The 21,894-nt window shown below is 40.6% G+C and overlaps 1 long non-coding RNA gene across 1 annotated transcript; it reads left to right on the top strand.

Annotated features, from left to right (window-relative positions):
• On the top strand, nucleotides 2,653-20,738 carry LOC108638121. Its single transcript, XR_001919598.1, has 3 exons — nucleotides 2,653-2,690; nucleotides 17,717-17,801; nucleotides 20,144-20,738. It is a non-coding gene; the product is annotated as an uncharacterized LOC108638121 (long non-coding RNA).

Below are 21,894 nucleotides of genomic sequence, written 5' to 3' on the forward strand. Positions count from 1 at the left end.
CACCTCCTCTTGGCAGAGAACTCGAATTCTAGTTCTGGTCTGGTCTGATTTCTGGTAGGGCCGAGTTCTCTGGAGGCCCAAGGTAAAGTCCCATAATGCCTGGGTATCTGTAGGTGGCAGGAGACATCTGTAAGGCCACCCCTTTCACCCTCTCCTGCCTCCTCCCCCTTCTTTTCAACCTGGCTTCCTTTCCTCCCTTTGAAATCTTTGATGTTAGTACTTGGATCTGAAGTTCTGTGTCTCTATAGGAGATTTTCTGAGAGACTGTATTCTTGTATTTAAGGGAGTGTCTGATGAGGACTGCCAGGTTTATATGTGTATGTTTTAACTCTGTTCTGTGTTGTGATTTTTGATGGCCATTTTGCTTTGTCTGGCCACCATTTGGTTTAGACCTGCTTTGTTAGAACTTGATTTTCTTTTCCTGTGCCTTGAAACCAGGGCTCTCAGGAACACTTATCTAGACCATCTCTAACTCCTGAGACAGGAAAAGGGGGAAAAGACTTTAAATTTTTTATTTAACTTTTTTATAAACTAGTAAATTTTATATTGTAATATCTAATTCATGACTAAACGTAGAAGGTGAAGCTAGATCTTGCACTGTTTCTGTCTAAATATGTCTTGGTATGTCTTTGTCTCTGGGTAATATTTTTGAGGTTAATTTGTAAATAAGCTCTATTTGGCTTAAGAAAAGGTAAGCGCTTACAAATCAATAATTCTAAATTAAACAATAAATTCGAGGTTCATGTGAACTGGGAAATATTCAGTATTAAATACCTGATATTAATGTTTGTTTGTTGACCTATCTAATATAGACATTATCATAGAGTAATTAACATTAAGTAGATATTTTCATTGTACTAGATTTAATATGAGTTAAATATTATATCTGTTACAGGTTTGTCAACAAGGAAATTACCTCGAGTGAAGAAACTTCTAAAAAATGTAAATGAGATATGAGCTTTTATATAACTCTATTAATAATTATTCTTTAGAAATATCTGTCTAAAATAGTCTCTCCAGATTGGTATAACTTAAATTTCTAAGGGGTGTGCTAAGTGTGCTAAGTGTTGGAAGTCTATTGAATAGTTAGGTCATTTCCAAATAAAATAAGATTTTGAAACATTTACTACTAAACACTGATTTCCTTTTACAGAGAAACTAAAGAGATTTGGGACTATAAATGAATAATGTTTGGTGCCATCCTAAAATGTTCTAAGAAAGCAAGGGTTTTAGAAATTATCACTGGTATTTATGCTCACCAATCTATAAAATGCTAATATAAAAGTAGTTCTTGGTTGCTAAAGGAAAGTAGGAAGTGTGTTTGCAGTAAAAAAAAAAAAAAAAAAGTATGAAAAATACTAAAAAGAGTTATGCATGATCAGGATTTTCTAAAATGGATTACAAAATTGATTTTGTTAGGAATGACACAGCCATAAGAAAACTGGTTAGAGCCAATTAGGTCCAAGATGGCACAGCTGACTTTCACTAGACCTTGAGCCTTGGTATTTACATCCATTGTGACATATCCACAAGCTAAATGATACACCATCAACATTGACTAAATCTGACCAAATGTTTAAACGCTTTTAATGGATCTTTCTGATAAAACTTCCTAAATCGAATTCTTTTGAAGTTCCTTTGACCTCTAGCTAACTTTAGGGTGCTTCAGAGGGCCCCTGAAACATCCCAAAGAGAGATATTAAACTTTGTTTATTTGGTTGGTTAAATTACATGAAAAAGATTATCAAATGAGTAATAAATCCACTCATGTTATAGTGTATGGTAAAATTACTAATACAGATATCCTAGAAATTATATGGAGTTCTTAACATTCTGATATGTCCTAGTATTCTAATGGAAAACCTGATGATTACACAAAAGTTAACAAAAGGACTGAATGAACCAGCGAATATGCTTATAACTTTCATGGTTTCTATCTGAAAAATTACGGGTTTGAATCTTATGTTTTCAGGGAGTAGGAAAACCTTCCTCTCAAACTAATTATGACAATACTTTGGTAAAATTAAACGTTATAAACAAAACAATTATATTTTCTCTCTGGCTCCTCTAAAAATTGGAAATTCTTAGGTTTCCAGTAAGTTTATCAGATGAGTTAGGAAGATTATCTCCATGGGTTCAAAAATCTCAAGAAGTTTTTGAGACCTTAAAAAGGGAAGAATTCACCTAGATTTGTTAGGCAAAATCTGTGATAAGCCTTTGGTGTGAGTTTCCCAGCCCTGTTTTATTTTAAAAGGTCAGTCTGAGACTCTATACATGTTTCAGCAAAATAAAAAGTCTATAATCAATTATGGTTATAAAAATCATCAGACCAAAATTAGTGAGAACAGACCTGTTTTGCAAACAAACTAGCCTTAATTTGGTTATATTTGATAAAAATGAGGGTAACTCTAGGGGGAAAAAGATATTTCAAAAAATGTTAAATCCCAGTTTGTTAATGGAGGTCTGCATCTAGAAAGACTCATCTCTTAGATAGTTCTTTGCTGTTATGTGATATTAATGTAAAATTTAATTGAATTCTTAAAGAACACCCTAAGTTTGTTTCTGAAGCTTATCTCAGTAATCTCTCTTTGGATGAAGAGCGGATGCCTCATGACCTGCAACCAGGACTGGAAAAAGACATAATTTAAGGGACTGTCTCCAACCTGGATGGAAGGACTTTTTTTTACCAGGTACTCTTAACTAGCTCATGCACAATAAAACTGAAGGGAAATTAACTCTTAGATTAATTCCCACTTCCAAAGGCCCCTACACTGGATTGGTCTATAGAGAAGACAGCTGACCTGATCTCACCTTAAAATGATGCTCAAGCAGGAGAAACTACATTACACCAGGATAAGACAATGACATCAGAGGTAGACAGCTTGCCCAAGATGCTGGACCTGATTCGTATGATCATTTATGTTTTCTTGACTTCTTAGACCTTTGCATATAAATCAAATGCTTTTCTATCATAGGCCTGATTCTATGCTAGTTTTAGAAATCAATTCAATTGTTGGGTTTCTGGCCAATTACCTGTGTCTAGTTCTGAGTTACCTTGTTAAATTTCTCTACTACAAGACTAACTGGTTGGCCCTGAGAAATTTTACTTAAAAAAATTTATAATCATATTCAGATTACTGTGATATAGCTAGATGAGATCCCTTCACTGCCAATTAATAATGCCTGCTCTGACTCTGGCCATAAATTTGAGCTTTTTTCTATTACTCAAGCTCAATCAGAGCAACAAGAAAAGTTTCACCAAAGGAGGAAAACATCTCCCACAGTTATGGGATGGATTTATATGGATAACACCAGGCTATGGTAATTTAGGTTTAAAGTCTCCTCTGTGTGTTCAGTCACTCAGTTGTGTCTGACTCTTTGTGACCCCATGAATTGCAGCATGCCAGGCCTCCCTGTCCATCACCAACTCCAGGAGTTCACTCAGACTCGCATCCATCAAGTCAGTGATGCCATCCATCCATCCCATCCTCGGTCGTCCCCTTCTTCTCCTGCCCCCAATCCCTCCCAGCATCAAAGTATTTTCCAGTGAGTCAACTCTTCACATGAAGTGGCCAAAGTACTGGAGTTTCAGCTTTAGCCTTATTCCTTCCAAAGAAATCCCAGGGCTGATCTCCTTCAGAATGGACTGGTTGGATCTCCTTGCAGTCCAAGGGACTCTCAAGAGTCTTCTCCAACACCACAGTTCAAAAGCATCAATTCTTCGGCGCTCAGCTTTCTTCACAGTCCAACTCTCACATCCATACATGACTATTGGAGGAACCATAGCCTTGACTAAACTGACCTTAGTCGGCAAAGTAGTGTCTCTGCTTTTGAATATGCTATCTAGGTTGGTCATAACTTTTCTTCCAAAGAGTAAGCGTCTTTTAATTTCATGGCTGCAGTCACCATCTGCAGTGATTTTGGAGCCCCCAAAAATAAAGTCTGACACTGTTTCCACTGTTTCTCCATCTATTTCCTGTGGAGTGATGGGACCAGATGCCATGATCTTCGTTTTCTGAATGTTGAGCTTTAAGCCAACTTTTTCACTCTCCTCTTTTACTTTCGTCAAGAGGCTTTTTAGTTCCTCTTCACTTTCTGCCATAAGTGTGGTGTCATCTGCATATCTGAGGTTATTGATATTTCTCCCGGCAATCTTGATTCCAGCTTGTGTTTGGAAACAATTAAATCATACTAAGGACAATCAGTCTAGTAACACAAGAAAACGGGGCTATGTGCATTATAGACGATGCCAATATATAATTTCCTAACTTAAGTCTTACTTGTGACTTTACTAATACTGCTGGCTATGTTATTTGTATTTCACCTGCTTTACAAAATTACTGTTTCTTACACCATCAAATGCGTGTGTGAGGCCTCTAATAGAATAATATATAGTCCCATATGAGATGATGATTGTAACAGTGTAACTCTAGATATGGGAAGAAGCAACAAGAGGGAATATTTTCCTGGACCAAGAGGCTAGTAAGACAGGTGATCCAGAGAATTTTTGGATACTGTTTTATGGCCTAGTCCAGTAACAGCACATTGAGTGGCCGGTCAACAAAATCTTTGTCAAACCTGAGAATGGACACTCTCAGAACCATGGGATAAAATGGTCATGAAAGGCCCCCCTCAAAATCATGGTCAAGTTTATGAGTAAAAAGGAGCCCTGCCAACTGAAGACTGACACTTGCCATCTACATCTACAAAGATTAAATCATGGCCGCTGCAACTGCTGACTTTCAACGCCCCTGAAAGGAGTTCAGGGTGAAAATCAAGAATAAGGCACTCTGTGCTCTGGGAAAAACTGGCATAACAGACCAGATAGTTATATCTTTTCAGGAGAAGACTTTATGAGTCCCAATTCTTGTATCTTCTCATACCTAGAGAAACACTGACACCATTAACGGTGAAATCTGCTTTGGCTATTAAGGAAAAGTTTACAGTTAAAAGTCAAAATAGAGTAGCTATGGTTCAGATATCCTGGGAAATAACTAGGTGATGCTATGGGTGTACTTTCAGATTAGACCTTGTATTGCTAAACACTTGAGTTTTCTGAGTCGTATCAGGCTTGGATGCCACCATTCTCAAAACAATGTCTGCTGGAAGCTAGTAACCTTGCTTTTTATAAAACTAGGCAACTGGCTACTTGGCTACAAGTCTCCCTCAAGTGCCAGGTCCAGACTGGGTTTCAGGCCTATTCTCCTAAAAAGAAATGAGATTTATTTTGTCTACTAAATACCAGTTATCACTCCTCCAGCTACTTCTAGTTGGGTCTCTTACACCAAAATGGCAGACCAAGGGATTGAGATTTTAATCATACAAGACTCAGATCTAGAACTTGGAACTCAGAAATACTTCCAATTCAGTGTCTATACTCCAAGCTGAGGCAGTCCTATGCTCCATTTTGACAGGAAGTTATCACAGTCATGGTTGCCTAGTTCCCTAAATTAAAACTGAGTAGAACTCTATGGGGCTCTGGAGTAGAGATCTGTTCTGTGTTCTCCATTTCTTGTCTGTAGGATATAGGCTTCATTCAGCCTCCCTGACCTTCCCTGAGTTCCAAAGTGTGGATTCAAACAATTGCTAACCAGGGAAGGGAGGGGATACAGAAGCAGGAGAAACAATCAAAGGTTGGTATGGCCTCCAGACAGAGTCCTGGTTCCTACTCAAAGAAATATGAATAACAGTGTCTTTGAGGCCCCACCCAGGTGGAGGATGGTAACTTCAGACTAACAAAAGATTCCTGAAGCACAGCTCTGTTGCCTCACCACCAACCAATCATAAAGGGTCACAAACCCTGCGACCCTCAACCCAAATATTGCCTTCTGTTTCTGGAGACCAGAGATGACCATCCTGTTAGGTCTCCTGTTTGGCCCCTGTCTGTTTCATCTCTGAGAGGGGCCAACAGTTTCAAACTAAATTGCTGTTATTACAAGGGTGAATGCTGGTTTCAGGCCAAAAAAAAAAAAAAAAAATGCCTTGACTTAGATCAGGTAGAGAGAGACTTCTGCTCTGCTAGGCAGGCCTACACCCATGCACAGAAGAAGTTACAGAAGAAACAGACCTCTGCCCCAATTCCCAAGAAGTATCTTGAGTATGAAGTCTCTCAGAGCGGAGTTGTTAGGGGAAGCACCCTGATTGAAACCACCCACCCTGGCCAGGCACCATAGTAACTATTTGCATGAGTTGTTTTATGACAGGAGATCCTGATAAGGAATATGGAACTAATAAGCCACCACCAACCGGAAGAGTTCAGGAAAGGTCTAAAGGAGACACCACGTGTCCATCCACTTCCCAGAATCCCTCTCGCTAGCATCCATCTTGGCTGAACAATGCGTGTGCCGCCAGGAAAGACTGAATTAGAATGATTGGCCAAAGACCACCCGGAAACTAATCCCATCACCATAAAACCCGAGACTGTGAGCCACATGGCTGAGCAGTTCTCCTGGGTTCTCTTACCCTACTGCTGTCCACCCTGGTGCCCTGTCCCAGTAAAATCTCTTGCTTTGTCAGCACATGTGTCTCCTCGGACAATTCATTTCTGAGTGTTAGACAAGAGCCCAGTTTCGGGCCCTGGAAGGGGTCCCCCTTCCTACAACATTAATATTTAAAGTTGCTTCGATTCAGTGCTTCTCAAAATGGTAATGTCAGTATCACCTAAGAATTCGTTAAAAACTCAAGTTGTTGGTCAGCAAACTATACCTTGATTTCTAGTCTTTCCCATTCTATTGTTTTCCTGTATTTTTTTGCATTGTTCACTAAAGAAGGCTTTCTTATCTCTCCTTGCCATTCTCTGGAACTCTGCATTCAGTTGGATATATCTTTCCCTTTCTGTATTGCCTTTCCTTTCTCTTTCTTTTCTCAGCTATTTGTAAAGTCCCCTTAGATAACCATTTTGCCTCGTTGCATTTTTTTCTTGGGGAAGGTTTTGGTCGCCATGTCCTGTACAATGTTATGAACCTCTCCATATTTCTTCAGGCACTCTATCTACCAGATCTAATCCCTTGAATATGCCTGTCACCTCCATTATATAATCATAAGGGACTCGATCTAGGTCATACGTGAATGGCCTTAAATCCTTCCATTTAAGCCTGAATTTTGCAATAAGGAGCTGATAATCTGAGCCACAGTCAGTTCCAGGTATTGTTTTTGCTGACTATATAGAGCTTTTCCATCTTTGGCTGCAAAGAATATAATCAATCTGATTTTGGTATTGACCATCTGGTGATGTCCATGTGTAAAGTCGTCTCTTGTGATATTAGAAGAGGGTGTTTGCTCTGATCAGTGTGTTCTCTTGGCAAAATTCTGTTAGACTTTGCCTTCCTTCATTTTGTACCCCAAAGTGAAACTTGCTTGTTATTCCAGGTGTCTCTAGACTTCCTACGTTTGCATTCCAATCCACTATCATGAAAAGGACATCTTTTTTTGGTGTTAATTCTAGAAGGTGTTGTAGGTCTTCATAGAACCATTCAACTTCAGCTTCTTTGGCATTAATTGTGGGGCATAGACTTGGATTACTATGATGTTGAATGGTTTGCCTTGGAAATGAACCAAGATCATTCTGTCATTTTTGAGATTGCACCGAGGTACTGCATTTTAGACTCTTGTTGATTATGAAGGCTACTCCATTTCTTTTAAGGGATTCTTGTCCTGAGTAGTCGATATATGGTCATCTGAATTAAATTCACCCATTTCCATCCATTTTAGTTCACTGATTCCTAAAATGCCAATGTTCACTCTTGCAACCTCCTGCTTGACCATGCTCAATTTACCTTAATTCCTGGACTTAACATTCCAGGTTCCTATGCAATATTGTTCTTTACAGCATTGGACTTTACTTTCACCACCAGACACATCCACAACTGAGAAGAGATTAAGAAGAGGTAGCGAGAATACACAGAGAAATATACAAAAAAAAATTTTAATTACCTGGATAACCATGACGGTGTGGTCACTCAACACAGAGCCAGACGTCCTAGAGTGTGAAGTCAAGTGGGCCTTAGAAAGCATGACTGCAGACAAAGCTAATAGAGGTGATAGAATTCCAGTGAGCTGTTTCAGATCCTAAAAGATGATGCTATCAAAGTGCTGCACTCACTAAGTCAGCAAATTTTAAAAACTCAGCAGTGGCCACAATACTGGAAAAGTCAGTTTTCATTTCCATCCCATAGAAAGGCAATGCCAAAGAATGTCCAAACCATATAATTGCACTCATTTCACATGTTAGCAAAGGTATACTAAAAATCTTTCAAACTAGGCTTCAGCAGTACATGAACCAAGAACTTCCAGATGTCCAAGCTGGATTTAGAAAAGGCAGAGGAACAAGAGATCAAAATGCCAACACCCACTACATCATGGAAAAAGCAAGGGAATGCCAGAAAACATCTAATTCTGCTTCATTGACTATGCTAAAACCTTTGTGTGGATCCCAACAAACTAGAAAATTTTTAAAGAAATGAGAAACCTGAGATACCGGCATGCATGTCAAGAAGCAACAGTTGGAACTGGACATGGAACAATGGACTGAGCCAATATTGAGAAGGGAGTTCATCAATGCTGTATATTATCACCCTTCTTATTTAACTTATATTCAGAGTACATCATGCAAAATGCCAGGCTGGATGAATCCCAACCTGGAATCAAGATTGCCAGGAGAAATATCAATAATCTCGGATATGCAGATGATACAACCCTAATGGCAGAAAATAAAGAGGAACTAAAGAGTCTCTTGATGAGGGTAAAAGAGGAGACTGAAAAAGCTGGCTTAAAACTCAACATTCAAAAAACTAAGATTATGGCATCTGGTCCTATCACTTCACAGCAAATAGATGGGGGAAAAGTGGAAACAGTGACAGATTTTATACTCTTGGGCTCCAAAATCACTGCAAATGGTGACTGCAGCCTTGAAATTAAAAGACGCTTTCTCCTTGGAAGAAAAGCTATACCAAACCTAGACAGCATATTAAAAAACAGAGACATCACTTTGCCAACAAAGGTCCATGGAGCTGAAGCTTTGTTTTTCCAGTAGTCATGTATGGATATGAGAGTTGGACCATAAAGAAGGCTGAGCACTGAAGAACTAATACTTTTGAATTGTGGTGTGGAGAAGATTGCTGAGAGTCCCTTGGACAACAAGATCAAATCAGTCAATCCTAAGGGAAGTCAACCCTGAATATTTATTGGAAGGACTGATGCTGAAGCTGAAGCTCCAATACTTTGGCCACCTGATGTGAAGAGCCATCTCATTAGAAAAGACCCTGATGCTGGGAAAGATTGAGCGCAGGAGGAAAAGGGGGTGACAGAAGATGAGATGGTTGGATGGCATCACCAACTCAATGGACGTGAGTTTGAGCAAACTTGTGGAGATAGTGAAGAACAGGGAATCCTGGAATGCTGCAGTCCGTGGGGTCACAAAGTGTCAAACATGACTTAGCGACTGAGCAACAACATTGTGACAGTTCCAAGACTGACTGTAAAAGATCAAAAAGTGGGTGGTGGCCCAAATCCTGGAAATCTTTACCCCTTCTCCCAGAAAGGATTATTTCCAGAGAGGTGGAATAATCCTCTCACTCATTCAATTCAGTCGCTCTGTCATGTCCAACTCTTTGCAACCCCTTGGACTGCAGCACACCAGGCTTCACTGTTCATCACCAACTTCTGGAGCTTGCTCAAACTCATGTCCATTGGTCGGACATGTCAACTCATATCCTCTCATTAGCCTATGAAATTGCCCAGCCTTTATGCACTAACTAATCACCCCACAGTTGAGGGCCTCTTGCTTTCTGAGATGGCTCACACTCTGTCTATGGACTGTGTTCCTCCCAAAGCCATTCTCACCTTTTGAGATGACTGCATTCTGTCTTTGGAGTGTGTATCTCTCTAAATAAATCCACTTCTTACCTATCACTTTGTCTCTCACTGAATTCTTTCTAGGATGAGATATACAGAACCTGAGCTTCATTAAGTCCTGAGACCAGGTGTGTGATATCAATTAAAAGACAGTGAGTTAATGTCCCAATCTGAGATGTGCGATTTCAAGTCTATATATCAAGTTGGGAAGAACTGACATCTTGACAAAATTGAGTCTTCCTATCCATGAACATGGAGTAGCTCTACATTTGTTTATTTCTTCTTTGATTTCTTTCATCAGAGTTCTGCAGTTTTCCTCATGTAGATCTTGTACATATTTTGCTAGATTGATATCTATTTCATTTTTCTTGGTGCTAATATAAATGCTATTCATTTTCATTTAAAATTCCAATTGTTCATTTCTAGTTTCAGTTCAGTTCAGTTGCTCAGTCGTGTCTGACTCTTTGCGACCCCATGAAGTTTATAGGAAAGCAATTTATTTTTGTATATTTTGTGTATTAACCATGTGCCTTGCTAGGATTGATGTGAGGGGACATCCTTGCCTTACTCCTGTCTTAGTGGGAAGGAATCTATCTTCTCAACATTAAGTAAGTTGTTAGCTATAGGGTTTGGGAGGGGGGGGGGAGTTTGTTTGCTAAGTTAAAAAAAAATTTTTTTTCATTTATTTAGTTTTGGCTGTGCTGGGTCTTCATTGCTGCACAAGGGCTTTCTCTAGTTTTGGAGAGTGGAGGCTACTTTCTAACTGTGGTGCATAGGCCCTCATTGTGGTGGCTTCTCGTGTTGCAGAGCACAGACTCTAGGGCATGTGGGTTTCAGGAGTTGTGGCACACAGGCTTAGGTGCCCTGTAGCATGTGGGATCTGCCTGGACCAGGGATCGAACCAATGTCTGCTGACATCTGCATTGCAAGGCAGATTCTTAATCACTGGACCACCAGGGAAGCCCTAGCTATAAGTTTCAACATTAAGATAAAGCAATGTTTAAGATGTTATTTATCAAATTAAGGAAATTCCTCTCTGTTCCTAGATTGCTGAGATGTTTTAAAAAATCCTGAATGGGTGTTAGATTTTTATCAAATGCATTTTTTTGCATATATTGATATGATCATGTGATTTTTCTCCTTTAACCTGTTGATGAGATTGATTATATTAATTTTCCAGTAGTGAACCAGCAGTGTATGACCACTTGACCATGCATATAGTTCTTTTTTATATATTGTTGCATCCCATTTGATAATTTTTTGAGAAGTTTTATATCTGTTTTCATAGTATTGGTCTATAATTGGTTTTGTAATGTCTTTGTCTGGTTTTGACATTAAGGGAAAGCTAACCCTTAGGATGAGTTAAGAGATATTCCCTCTACCTCTATCTAATGGAAGAAATTTTAGAGAACTGGTATAATTTCTTCCTTAAATGTTTGGTAGAATTCAGCAGTGAGTGCATCTAGATTTGCTTTTTATTTTTGTTGTTGTCTGATTTGAAAGATTATTACTTTAAAAAAATTTATTTAGTGTATATATTTTTGATTGTGCTGAGTCTTTGTTGTGGCTCAGGCTTTCTCTAGTTGCAGTGAGGAGGAGTGCTACTCTCTAATTGCGGTGCAAGGGCTTCTCATTGCAATGGCTTCTCATGTTGTGGAGCATGGGCTTAGTCGCTCCAAGGCATGTGGAATCTTCCCAGACCAGGGATCGAACCTGTGTCTCTTGCACTGGCAGGCAGGTTCCTAACCACTGGACTACTATGGAAGTCTGAAAGGTTATTAATTCTTGATTCAATTTCTTTAATAGATGTAGATCTAATTGAGTTCTCTAAGTTACACAGCCCACTGTGTGAGTTTTGAAAGTTTTAAAAGATTATGTCTTTCAAGCAACTGGTCCATTTCATATAGGTTATCAAATTTTCATGGGCACAGAGTTGTTCATAATATCACCTTATGATCCTTATAATGACCATGGGATCAGTAGTGAATTGTCTCTCCTTCATTTCTGAATTAGTAATCTGTGTCTTTTTTATTTTTTTTTTAGTTTGTTTATTTTGATGGACAGAATGGTGTCCCCCTGCACCCAAAATTTATATGTTGAAGCTCTAGACCCCAAAGTGACTGTATGGAGAGATAGGGCTGTTAGGGAGATAATTAAGATTAAATGAGGTCATATAGGTGGAGCGCTAACCTGATAGGATCAGTGTTCTTATTAGAAGAGAAAGAGACACCTGAGATAACTTTCTTTCCACAAGCACATGGAAGAAATACCATGTGAGAAAACAGCAAGGAGGAAGCCATGTACAAGTCAGGAAAGGAAGTCTCACCAGAAACGAACTCTGATGGCACCTTGATCTTGGACTTTTAGCCTCCAAAACTAAAAGAAAATAACTTTCTCTTAGTTCTGAGAAAATAAACTCTGTTCTGAACTGAGAAAATAAATTTCTGTTCTTTAGGTCACTCACTCTGTGTTATTTTGGTACAGTCACTCACTCTGTGTTATTTTGGTACGGCAACATGAGCAGACTAATAAAGTTTGCCTGGCTATCAATTTTGTCAATCTTTTCAAAAGAGTCAGCTTTTAGTTTTGTCGATTTTGTCTATTAATTTTGCTTCCAATTTCACTGATTTCTGCTCTGGTGGTTTTTTTTTTTTTTTTTTTTTTCTGCTTACTTTGCTTTTTTTTTAAGCCAGACACAGTCATTTCTTTTTTAAAAAATATATTTAATTGGAGGATAATCACTTTACAATGTTGTGTTGCTTTCTGCCATACAACATTAATCAGCCATAGGTATACCCATATCCTCTCCCTCTTGAACTTCCCTCCTATTAAAAAAAAAATTACTTTATTTGTTTATTTGGCTTCACTGGGTCTTCATTGTGGAGTGCAGATTTCTCTTGTTGTGGAGCACAGGCTCCAGGCATGCAGACCCGTGGGCTCCGTAGTTGTGGTACACAAGTTGAGCCGCTACATGGTGTGTGGGATCTTCCTGAACCAGGGATCAAACCTGTATCCCCTGCATTGGTAGACAGATTCTTAACCACTGGACCACCAGGGAGGTCCCATTCTTCTGCTTACTTTGCTTTCGATTTTTACCCCTAGAGTGAAAGCTAAACTGACTTTTAAGTATTCGGTTTTATCTAATTTATAAATTAAATGTTATAAAATTTTAAGCACTTCCTTCAATGCATCCCACAAATTTTAATATATTTCTGTTTTTATTTAGTTTAAAATATATTTTAGTTTCTCTTGAGATATCCTTTCTTATCTGCATGTTATTTAAAATTGCATTGTTTAATCTCTAATTATTTCAGGATTTTCCAACTATGTTTCTGTTGATGACTTCTAGTTAAATTCTGTTGATGACTTTAGTTAAATTCTGTTGATGACTTCTAGTTAAATTCTGTTGATGACTTCTAGTTAAATTCTGTTGATGACTTTAGTTAAATTCTGTTGATGACTTCTAGTTAAATTCTGTTGTGGTCTGAGGGCATACATTGTATGATTTCTTTTTAAATTTGAGTCTTTAAACTTTTTAAGCTCTGTTTTATGGCCCAGGATGTGATCTATCTTGGTTGTTTGGAAGATTGAAAAGAATGTGTATTCTACTCATGAATTTGTTTTTTAGGTTTATCATGATTTATTTCATTATCAGTCTTACAAGTTGCTGAGGTTGGGCAAAGCCAGGATAGTTGATAGCATGCACTTTGAGTTCTGATGTGTGTTTTCCAACACGACCAAGCCATTTCCCAGTTCTCAACAGACTGATTGGGTGCTCTACACATTTAGCTCAATTCTGACACTGTCTACCTGGAGATAGCATCAAATCCCACAGGTTAAGTGTTCAGACTCACAAGAATGCCCCCACTTCAGACACCAATTTGTGTGTCCAAATTATCCCCTGTGCTTCTAACCAGCTGAGTATAAATCAGAAGTTACAACTCCCTACTTGGATTTGAGCATCTGTTAGAATGGCTCATGGAACTCACACATTTACTAATGTGTCCCAAGTTGCTTCAGTTGTGTCTGACTCTTTGGACGCATGGACTGTAGACCGCCAGTCTCCTCTGTCCATGGGATTCTTCAGGCAAGAATACTAGAGTAGGTTGCCATGCCCTCCTCCAGGGGATCTTCCTGAACCAGGGATTGAACCCACATTTCTCATGTGTCCTGCATTAACAGGTGGGTTCTTTACCACTAGTGGCACCTGGGAAACTTACTTACATCTCCCAGTATATTACAAAGGCTATTAGAAAGGCTACAGATGAACAGTCAGATGAAGAGATACACAGAGTGAGGTCTGGAAGTGTCCCAAGTGCAGGAGCTTCTGTTCCTGTGAAATTGGAATGTGACACCTTCCTGGCATGTGGATGAGTTCACCAACCTGGAATTTCATCAAATATTGTTGTTCAAGAGTTTTTACAGAATTTATTCTGTACTCTCCAAGCCACCACAATTTCCCCTCATTTTTCCTTCCCAGAGGTTGATGGATGAAGCTGAAATTTCCAGCCTTAAACCACTTATCTTTCTGGTGATCAGTACCATCCTAAGCCATTGTAGGGAACTTACCTTAAGTCACCTTGTTAGCAGAAACTCAGGTGTGCTCAAAAGTGTCTCCTTAGCTCCAAAATCACTGCAGATGGTGATTGCAGCCATGAAATTAAAAGACGCTTACTCCTTGGAAGGAAAGTTATGACCAACCTAGACAGCATATTAAAAAGCAGAGACACTACTTTGCCAACAAAAGGCTGTCTAGTCAAGGCTATGGTTTTTCCAGTAGTCATGTATGGATGTGAGAGTTGGACTATAAAGAAAGCTGAGTGCCGAAGAATTGATGCTTTTGAACTGTGGTGTTGGAGAAGACTCTTGAGAATCCCTTGGACAGCAAGGAGATCTAACCAGTCCATTCTAAAGGAAATCAGTCCTGAATATTCATTGGAAGGACTGATGCTGAAGCTGAAACTCCAATACTTTGGCCACCTGATGCTAAGGGCTGACTCATTTGGAAAGACCCTGATGCTGGGAAAGACTGAAGGCGGAAGGAGAAGGGGCTGACAGAGGATGAGATGGTTGGATGGCATCACCGACTAAATAGACATGGATTTGAGCAAACTCCGGGAGTTGGTGATGGACAGGGAGGCCTGGCGTGCTGCAGTCCATAGGGTCACAAACTGTCAAACATGACTGAGCGACTGGACTGAACTGAACTGATGAATAACAAAGATAATTCCATCACTCAGGAAATTTTTGAACTGATGAATAACAAAGATAATTCCATCACTCAGGAAATTCCGAGGGCTCTGGAAGCTTTTTACAGGAACCAGAGACAAGACCAAATGTATTTCTTATTATATAATACCACAGTACCTTTGGTATGATGTGGGGAAAATGACCCTTTACCTCTATGTTCTTCTTCCCCAAATCCCATCAACTCAGTCTAATCATGAGAAAATCACAAGATAAATTCTCACAGAGGCACACCCTACACTACACTTGACCAGTACTACTCAAAACTGTTAAGGTCATCAAAAACAACAGAAGTGAGTTATTGTCACGGCTAAGAAGAGCCTAGGGAGACATGACCGCTAAATGTAATATGGTATTCTGGATCGGAGTCTGAGACACAAAAAGTGCATTGGATTAGAAACAGGAAATCTGAATAAACCATGGGCTTCAGTTAGTAATAGCGTATCAATAATGGCTCATTCACTGTAACAAGCATACCATATAATGTAAGATGTTATGTGTGCAGGGAAGAAGTATAGAGAAATCTCCTGTACTACCTGCTCATTTTTTCCTGTAAATCTAAAACTATTCTAAAAAACATAAAGCCTATTATTCATTACAAATAAATCAGAGCTCTCTTGGAGTTTACAAAAGTGACTGTGGACAGAGGATATTCCAAGAAAACTGTAGGGGTAAAGTGTCTGATTTACAGCGCTGTTGTTTGCGAGTAGGGGAATTAAAACTTGCAGATATGAACCCTTTCAATGACATTTAAGAATAACCTTTGGGTTTTTGTTGTTTTTTTAAGTATTTTTTATTTGGCTGTGCTGGGTCTTAGTTGCAGCATGTGGGATCTAGTAATAGATCCTTGACCAGGGACTGAATCCGGGTCCCCTGCATCTGGAGCACAGAGTCTTAGCCACTGGACCACCAAGGGAAGTTCCTCAAGGTTAATCTTTGATAGTGCCATTTCCAGAGAATCAAATCTTTCTATGTGTGGGTTAGTTTAGATGGGAGGACAGGTGGAAAAGCATCATTAATTTGGTGACAAGTATCAGTAAATGGATAACTTAATGAGTTCATTTTAATAGTTAGAAAAGTCTGAACTGACCAAAGTGGTATGTGTACAGAATGCTCATGGATCTTCCAGTAATCATCTCAGAGCAAGGGTTGATGTGGCCTTGTTGGTGAGGATCAGAGTAATCAAAGCCAGGAAACACCTTGGGCTATGGAAGGCAGGTTCCTCTAAGAGTTTTGCAGCTTTTTATTTTCTTCAATTAAATTTTTTTTCCTTAAAGTATTCAATTTTAGATTTAATAGTCTACCTGCACACTCAACAGACAGGGCAGGAGAAATTCCCAAGTGGGGAAATATCATTCTAACAAAAATTTATCAATAGAAGTAATGGTGGTCCTTTTACATGGGAAAGCTTTGATCCAATGAGAGACCTGTGCATAATGATAAAGACATATTTATAAACATAAGATAAAGGGGGTTAATAAAATCAAATTGCCAATGGAGAAAGAAGTCCTGCCCAATGTGACTCTCTTCCATGCCCACCTTTACCACCTGTTTTTGGCAGGTGAGGCAAATGGATACCATTTGTTCCAGGGAAGGAGTAAAAATTTCTCACTGATGCCAGTTGAGGAACTGATCTGGTTTTTCTTTCTCATTTTGCCAAAGCCATAGACTAAATTTCAGGCAAGGGATTGAGGAGACACCAAATGGCCATCTGGGTGGCTCCAAAGCTTATCAGAGTGAATAGAACATCCAGGTGTTTCACTTAGGTTTTTAATCTTAGGAGCTTTGAACTGGGAGACTTTTGAAAATTTTTATTTTATTGAAGTACAGTTGATTTATAATGTGCTAATTTCTACTGTACTGGAAAGTGATTCAGATAAGTCTATACCTATATTCTTTTCCATTATCATATATCACAGGATATTGAATATAGCTCCCTGTGCTATACAGTAGGACCTTGTTGTTTATCCATCCTCTATATCTGCCTGCATCTGCTAACCCCAAACTCCCACTCCATCCCTCCCCCCACCTGCCCCCTGGGCAACTACGCATCTGATCTCTTTATCTGTGAATCTCTTCCTGTTTCATAGATACATTCATTTGTATGATATTTTAGATTCCACATTTAAGTGATATCATATGGTATTTGTCTTTCTTATCTGACTTGCTTCACTTAGTGTGATCATCTCTGGGCCCATCCATGTTGCTTCAGATAGCATTATTTCACGCTTTTTGAAAACGTGAACATTTAAAATTCTTATGACATCATACAAAGACTACCCCAAAGCTGAGATTAATTTTTAAAAATGCTCGTCCATACTTATGGTATCTTATGGTTTCTGTGCCTTATGGTTAGGTCTTTGTGGCATCTGGAATGGATCCTGATTTGTGATGAGGGCTCTGTATGTCTTCTCCTCCTCTGTAGCTCCACTGCCTCAGACAGTGTCTGAAACATAGTAATACTCAATAAATATTTGTTGAATGGGTGAAAGAAATTAGCACTCAGGTCCTTCAACATGTCCTCCCCTGAAACCATTATTTTCCATTGCCTGTGATGCTTTATTGCCTCTCAAAGACCTATGTACTGCATGCCTCCCATTTCTCTTATTTCTCACAGGGAAGCTCAGAGTATTTCCCTGTGGAGCAACAAGCACTGAAACGTCTCAGAAGATGAGCAAGCTGCTGGCATCCTATCTCTTCAGGTAAGAGCCTCTAGCAGGGAAGACACCCCAGCTCTGACTGCAACTGTCTGCAATACTGTGTCAGTGTGGTTACCTACCTAGTCTTGCTGAATCCTTTTTCATAATGTGGGATGGTAACTGGTTGGTAACTAAAGTATCCCTAGCTCCAGAATACAGAAAACACTTTCTATGTCTGGTTCTTAAAACCATCACACATGTGAACCCAAAAGTTCTGGGAAGTTATTCTTTCCTCTAGTAGTTGAGAACCAAAGCAAATCTGTTTTTCTGGGTCTGCAGTGCTTGATTCTGGCTTACAGAATCCAAATGGAAAATGTGATGTGTGATGAAAAGGAAAGATCGGGGGTATGAAGGTAGGGAAAACCACTTGTGTTGTCACCCACTACAAGCACATAGATGTAGGCCCAGAGAGAGGGCGAGGGGCAATCAGGCAGAAATACTCCAGTGGCCCCAGCTGCATGCTTTGCTGCAAGTTGTTCTTCTCCCAGTAAAACTCAGCACAGAAACCCACTTCGGCTCCTCCTGCCCTCTGGCCTGCTCCAACTATTCCTCAATCAGGGAATTCCCTGGTCGTCCAGAGATTAAGACGCCATGCTCTTCCACTGCAGAGGGCATGGATTCCATCCCTTATTGGGGAACTAAGATCCCACATGCCATGGGCAGGGCCAAAAAAGTCTTCAGTCAGAGGAGGGATAAATTAGGATATTGGGATTAACACATACACATGACTATATATAAAATAGATAATCACCAAGAACCTACTGTATAGCTCGGAACTCTACTCAATATTCTATAATAACCTATATGGAAAAGAATCTGAAAAAGAATGGTTATATGCATATCTGAATCACTGTGCTGTGCAGCTGAAACTAATACAACATTGTAAATCATCTATAATATACTCCAGTAGTCAAAGTTATGGTTTTTCCAGTAATCATGTACAAATGTGAGAGTTGGACCATGAAGAAGGCTGAGCACTGAAGAACTGATACTTTTGAATCGTAGCATAAAAAAGACTCTTGAGAGTCCCTTGGACAGCAAGGGACGAGTCAGTCCTAAAGGAACTCAACCCTGAATTTTCATCAGAAAGACTGATGCTGAAGCTCCAATACTTTGGCCACCTGATGGGAAGAGACCCTGATGCTGGGAAACACTGAGAGCAGAAGAAGGGGGCAAGAGAGGGTGAGACGGTTGGATGGCATCACTGACTCAGTGGACATGAGTTTGAGCAAACTCAAGGAGATAGTGAAGGACAGAGAAGCCTAGCGTGCTGTAGTCCTTGGGGTCCCAAAGAGTCGGACATGACTTAGTGACTGAACAGCAACAACATACTCCAATATAAAATTAAAATTGAATTTAAAAAAAATAAAAGAGCTGTGATCTTGGCGAGGCAACAGTGAGCAGTGGCATGAAGCAAGATCTTAATTCCCTGCCCGGGAATCGAACCTGGGTAGCCTGAATGAGAACCAGGAATCTAAGCCACCAGACCTGCAAGGGCTAGAGGCTAGAAGCTATTATGCCCTAGACCTTTGCCCCTAGTGAAAAATACGTTTATAATGGAGGCAGAAACGGTAAATGCTGATGCGTACATGTGTGCCCAGTCATTTCAGTCGTGTCCAGCTCTTTGTGACAATAGAGACTGTAGCCCTCCAGGCTCCTGTGTCCATGGGATTCTCTAGGCAAGAATACTGGAGTGGGTGGCCGTGCTCTCCTCCAGGGGATCTTCCCAACCCAGAAATCAGTGTCTCCTGTGACTCCTGTATTGCAGGCATATTCTTTACAGCTGAGCCACCGGGGCAGCCCTGTAAATGCAAAGGTTATTATTAGATACATAGCAAAACAACAAGTAGGAGAGCACATAGAGAAGCAGTTTGTTTAGCTGACATAGAAGCAAGGCCGAGATACACACCCAGAGAGGGTGAGGGAGTCCCCCCTAGGGAGGTGGAGCTCAGTAAAGAGGTGGTTACGTCATTTATATAGGACACTGCTTCCTCCTTCAGGGCAATTACTTTCCACAACTGACGTGTCCCTGGAGTGGGCACACACCCCTCAGCCAAGACGGATCTCGAAGTGAAGGCTTCTGGGAGGAACAAGACTCATTATGGCCTGGAATTATTCCCTGATGTTTGACCCACAAGGAAACTTTCCGTGCATGTGTAGTGTCTCCCTTGTCCCAAAAGAGGGGGGAGCAGAGATCCTTTAATCCTTTACTCAAACAGAGTGTTGCCCCTCTTTGTCCTTGCCATGACTGTTATCTTGTCTATTGCCATGACTATTCCCTTAAGGTGTCTACAAGAGACAAACACTGGCTATTTACCCTGTTTCTGTTGTTACTTCCATTTCAGAGGGCAAACAGGAGGCTAATTGTAAATGCCTTAACTGGAGCCCACCTATCTCTTGGCTCAAGAAATGCGAACAGTTGTTAAGTATCCAGCCCGAAGCCCACTTCCTGGTGCCCCATGAAATGTAAACAGGAGGCCAATTGTGAATGTCTAACCTGGAGCTCATCTATCTCCTACATCAATTCCCCCATCAGTTGTACTGGGTAAGACCTCTCCTCAGATAGCAACATTGAGAAGCAAAAGTGACATCTGGCCTGAGGACCCCAGTTCAGAACTGCCAGAGAAGAAGAGGCAGGAACTCGAAAGAGAGAAAGTTCATGACTCAGAGGAAGTGGTTCTTCCTGCCACAGGAAGAGTCAGCGTATCCTGAGGAAACCACAGGCTTTGCAGAGCCTGAGCTCTTCCTGGTCCAGAGGGAGAAGACTCGGTTTGCAGTATTCAGGGTGGAGCCTGTGTCTGAGGCCTTACCCGTTTGAGACAGAATCTGACCCAGGCCCCGGAGAGGAGATTTGGAGGGGTGGTGCACCCAGTTAGTTGCACCAAGTTAGGCTCAGCAAACCAGAGATCAAACCAGTCAGTCCTAAAGGAAATCAGTCCTGAATGTTCATTGGAAGGACTGATGCTGAAGCTGAAACTCCAATACTTTGGCCACCTGATGCAAAGAACTGACTCATTAGAAAAGACCTTGATGCTGGGAAATATTCAAGGCAGGAGAAGAAGGGGATGAAAAACGATGAGATGATTGAATGGCAACACCGACTCGACAGACATGAGTTTGAGCAAGCTCCAGCAGTTGGTGATGGACAGGGAAACCTGGCATGCTGCAATCCATGAGGTCGCAAAGAGTCGGACACCACTGAGTGATTGGACTAAACTGAACTGAGGCCCAGCAAACACAGATACCGGTACCAAGAAAGAGGCCAGAAGCCAGTGTGGGACAGAAATACTGCCTTCACTTGAACACAGGCTGGCACACTGGGCTGAGAACCCTGTTGTGTGCGTTTCACGGGGGGAGGCGAGGCAGCACAGGCACACGTGCAGCTTGCACGTGACTGGGGATCCCGATAAATGACATGTGAGCGGCTATTTGTTACCAGTGGCTGCATATCAAGTTATCCCTCAACTTAGCAGCTTAGAGCAACACACACCTATTATTTCCCAGTTTCTGTGGGTCAGGCCTCCAGGCAAGGGCTTAGCTGGGGCCCCTCCTCAGGGTCCCTCTCGAGGCGGCAATCAAGGTGCCAGCCACCTGGTGCCTCACCTCTTGGCTCAACCGGGAAGGAGACACTTGCACAGGGGTTGACCAGAAGCTGCCCCCAGGTCCTCCTCTTCCATACCCCAGCAGCATGTGTCATCAAGTTATGCAAGCCAAGGGGGCCATTGGAGAGTCTGCTAGTAAGAAAGAAGTCACAGTTTTTTGTAACCTAATCATTCCGTCAGCTTTGCCATATTCTCTTGGTAAGCAAGTCATGAAATCAGGCCCGCACTCAAAGAAGGAGACTACACAAATGCACCAGTAACAGGAGGTGGGGGTCATTGGAGGCCCTTGAAGAAAGTCTGCCTCCCACGAGTGGGGAAATACCTGCAGAAACATATCTAAAACTATGCTTCCCTCGGGGTCTAGACTATTCTTGAGGAGTATTTAAGAACACAGCTTTTGTTTTTTTTAAGGAAACAGTAAAATCACTTTAATTTGCTACTTTTCATTTTGAAAGATCATTGCAGTATCATCTGTAAAATGCAGCCAGGAAAGA

The sequence above is a fragment of the Capra hircus genome, chromosome 18 (assembly GCF_001704415.2).
Source record: "Capra hircus breed San Clemente chromosome 18, ASM170441v1, whole genome shotgun sequence".
In the NCBI taxonomy this organism is placed as follows: Eukaryota; Metazoa; Chordata; class Mammalia; order Artiodactyla; family Bovidae; genus Capra; species Capra hircus.